Below are 4,418 nucleotides of genomic sequence, written 5' to 3'. Positions count from 1 at the left end.
TACATCAAGTAAGAGTACTTCTGCTTTCCTATTTATAACACCATGCTGCTTCTTCATAACCTCATTAGCAGTTCCCCCACAGGCCTTTGTGGCAAAAGCTTATGCTTGGGTTTTTTTAGGACATCTGTATCCCCAAAGGTTGTAGCAGGTTTTTGATGTGGGAAAGTCGTGGGGACATTAATAAGGCAATCGGCCAGATAGTTTTTTTGCGGTTCATTTGTTGTGAAATGGTGATGGGGGAACAAGCTAGGGTAAATCTCAAAAGTGTCCCCAGGCCACTGCGCTGGGCGCTTACGACTGGGCACAAGACTGGCTAACGCGGCGGACACCCCGGGTTCAAAATTTTGCAGGCCCGGGGGTCATTACCCGATGTTCCTGCTCATGCTCCCTCTCCGACCTTTGGGACCAAGGAAGGAGTCTCTCCCACTGTTCCCTATCTTCAAAATAATAAATCGCCCCCCCCAAAAAACTATGTGAAAACCAACTGTAAAAATCCTACTGCCATAACACATTGTATAGAGGAAGTGTAGAACCCTGAACTGTAAGCAGTGTAGTGTCCAGCATCCTCTCAATTATGTGGTTATTAAAACATTTTTCTTCAGACAACGGCCCTCAGTACAAAAAGAATATACAGAGTGGAAAAATGAAATGCATTTCTGGGTTTTGCGGGAGCAAGCGTCAGACATAAGGGTGATTGCTGTACATCAGACCAAGCGTAACAGAAGTGGGTGTTATTAATCATTTTAAAATAACGGGTGGTTCAGTAAAAATCATACAGAAGGGGTTTGCTTCTGGGGTTGTGCGGAACAAAATGAGACAAAAGAGACATTTAAAAGTAACACAACCAAAATAACAAACAGATTGACAGACAGGAGAGACCAGGCAGCCTGGGGACAGCCTGAGAACCTCTTCCCTGTGCAGATGAGTATTCAAGAGGCCCCAAATAGCTCTGCATACCAAAGGAAGTGTCTTGCATGCCATTGTAAACCATTTCACATGGAGGCCGAAAGGAGTGTTTTGGGTGTTGGGAAAAGGGTTGTGGATGGATTTGTGACTCCTTATGGGACATACTTAGAGCACACACAACATACACACACAGACAAGCCCCGCTTGGCGGAGCGCACGCACGCACGCACGCCGCACACACACACACACACACACACACCCAGACTTGTCTGTTTAAGATTTGTCTATGTTAGATTATGCAGCTATGTGCAAAACCGTCCAAGATTTGGAGCTGATACAAAAACAAAAAGTCCCCTCAACAGACTATCCTCGAGGTCTCATCTCGCCGAACCAAAAAGGACTAATCAGGAAAGCCTTTAAAGAGGTTGTTTTGCGTCCACAAGGACAGATTATCAACAGGGAGCTCTGTCACGCACATTGGTAAGTGTTAAGACTATGGCTCGGGATAACCCCCAAAATGAATGCAAGACCATGTTTAAACCACAGTGGGGAGAGAGAAACAGTGATAAACAAAAAAAAAAAAAATGCAGTGTGGTCATTCAACACTTCAAGAGTCATTGGAAATGCCTTTCTAGAGTATTTCAAGTTTGAATTAACACTACATTTTTACAGTGAAGAAATGAGACCTTTGTGGTGTCCAGTCCACCATTTTGTGAGTGGGAAAGGGATTCCATCATGCGGATCACTGACGGATTTAAAAGGCATTCTGAATGGAGCCATATGACCCAGATTGCTATCCTCCTTTCCCCCATATGGAAAAACCCAGGTAGCACCAAAATGTAATTTGGCTTTCCACAGAAGGGAATGTTGTAATTCCAGACACTGACTTTGGGACGCGTTTCAACATGGCCGACAAAAAACAAGCATTGCGTGGGGAAACCAGGCTTGAATGGGGCCGGACATATGTTTTAAAGCAATTCCTCTTTCATTTCAAGTAATGGATAGGGGGCCAGGGCCAGGGTTGGATTTGTGGGGTTGTTGTGGGTTTTTGTGTGGTGTTGTGTGGTTTGTGTTGGGTGGTTGTGTGTGTGTGTGTGTGTGGGTGTGTGTGTTTTGGTTTGTGTGTGTTTTTGATGCTTTCCAAAAAGGGTAAGTAATGTTTTTCTTATGGGACCCCAAGCGGGGTGATGGGGGAATTTCTTCTTTTCCCATATGCGGGAAAAAGCTTTCACACAAAACATGAAAAAAAAATATTGAGGATAAAAAAAAATAGAGAAAACCTTTGAGGTTTCCTTTCTTTTCATTTTTGTATTAAAGGGGCATACCCCTACAAAATTCACTTTCTGGGGGGATTGTTGTTTTGACGGGGGTTTTGGGGAAAATTTAGAGGAAAACCATGTTTTAGAGGCCTACACGTAGGCCTAGTCATCCCTGTCCTTGGATAGACATTCAGCAGATCATTGCCCATTTTAAAAACCAGGACCCCTATTTGTCAAACAATACATCAAAAAACAAAGGCTTTATAGGCCTGGCCAAATTTGTACTAGATTTTGACGTAAATTTTTAAAAAACCCCGAAAAAAGTTACCTTTGTGGGTTTAAAGTTTGGAAACTTTCTTCAGGGGGGCCCTGTTCAGGAGACAGTTTTTGCACCCCAGCTAACCTCAGGTCCACCGGGCATTTCCGCCGTTTAAGCAGACAGATGTTTTGGCCGGGGGGGACTACAGCTGGGGACAGCGCGGGTCCTGCCCCTACCGGTTCCGCGCCAACAGAGGGACCCCCGTGGGGGGATTTTCTGAACCACGTAAAAGTTGGTGGGGGACGGTGGCCAAAATGGGGGGGAGGGCCGCCGCTTTTTTTTTGGGAAAAACCCGGGGAGAACAGCGCTGCCGATTCGCAGTCTTTTTTGTTTAAAAAGTGAAAATTTTGAAATCCGATGTCGCTGACCCCTTGATTTCTTAGCCCCGTTTCCCCCTGAGTATGATGATTTCGTATAACTTGGTAATCGCTGCTGATTATAATAGTTAACCTTGATAAGAGTAAGTTTTCCTTTTTAATTTTTGTTGCGTAGGTTAGCCTTATAGGTGCGTTGATCATTGTGCAAGGAAAATAGCCCTACCAGTAATGGTTTCCCCTGGAGCAAAATTGTTTGTTGTGGCTAAACCTCTTGCGGAGCAGTAGCTGCGACAAAATCCACCACAAAACAACTGCCCTTTTTTTCTGAGGGATAGTAGGCTATCCTTACCTACCGCCTGTAGTTGACAGATGGTCGCAAACTAAACGGCTTTGTAAAGGCTGGTTTAAAAGCAACGTGGGGGGGGAACTCAGTTGGGTTTTTTTAAAGACTTGCGCCGTGATTGGGCAAACGAAGTTCTGGTAGTGTAAATTTCCATTGGGTTTATATGGAAAACGTCACTTACTAGGGCCTAGCCTATAGAAAACGTTCGGTCGTTTGAATAAGATTGCCTGTTGGTTGAGCAACATGATTGGACAGTCCAGATTGTCACAAACCACGTAGGTGTTAGAGATGGTATAAAAAGTGCTGTTTGTGGGCCACTGTTTAGAATAGGCGCGTGTTTTCAGGAGAGGCGTCTTGTATTAAAATAAGGGAAATCTAAATGGCAACCCTGCGCATTATCTCTATTACCCTTAAAATCTGGGATAAAAGGAGAGCACATAAAAAACATAGTTATGACAGGCCCACCCTGCATTTTCTATTATAAGCACTAGCATATACTGTTTATAAAGTAATTGAAAAAAAAGTTGTTAGGACTAGACATGAAGAATGTAGGCTACAAATTGATAAATATTCATTTTTTCCAGGGAAAAACATACTGACCATTGGCCTTAATTTCATTTTTGTTTCCCATTAAAAATATCACCTTAAAAACAAGCACTGTAATAATTCGACTGCAATGATGGTGTTTTATCACATCACACACAACCCACTGTGTAACCTCACAAAAAAAAACAATTTAATGTAAGGGTCCACCTCAAGGTGGCCAAAAGCTACAGTTAGCACCTTTGCACTTGTCTAGAGCTTCTCCATGATGACAAAGTGAATTTATAAGGAGCTGAGAAGTCCGAGGCCTCTTGCCTCACAACAACAATACAGGTTGTTGAGGCCTGAGCTCGGGCAGGGGTTTAGATAAGAGAAGGTGGGGTGCGAGAGAGGAACAGTGAAAAAAGAACAGGTCACAACACAATGCATATCCCATCACACAACGAGGGCCATCTTTTGGACAGTGGCAAACTGAAAGACTAATTTTCACCCCGGGGACCCCTAGTGTTGTCGTTTGCATATATATTAATATGCCAACGCGCCCTACGGGCCTGAATTTTTGTATGAAGCAGTGGTGTGTCCCTGTGTGTGGGGGGCAGTAAGCCCCCCTCACAACACACACACCCCAGTCCAATAGGGTTTTCCGCAGGCACCTGAATTTTTTTCTACCCGGGGTGAGAACAATCTGGGGGGTCCCTGCCTCCTGAGTTGCAGAGGGAGAGGCAGCTGCT

This window comes from Engraulis encrasicolus, unplaced genomic scaffold (genome assembly GCF_034702125.1).
Source record: "Engraulis encrasicolus isolate BLACKSEA-1 unplaced genomic scaffold, IST_EnEncr_1.0 scaffold_438_np1212, whole genome shotgun sequence".
Classification (NCBI taxonomy): Eukaryota; Metazoa; Chordata; class Actinopteri; order Clupeiformes; family Engraulidae; genus Engraulis; species Engraulis encrasicolus.
Note: the sequence above shows the minus strand (reverse complement) of the source record.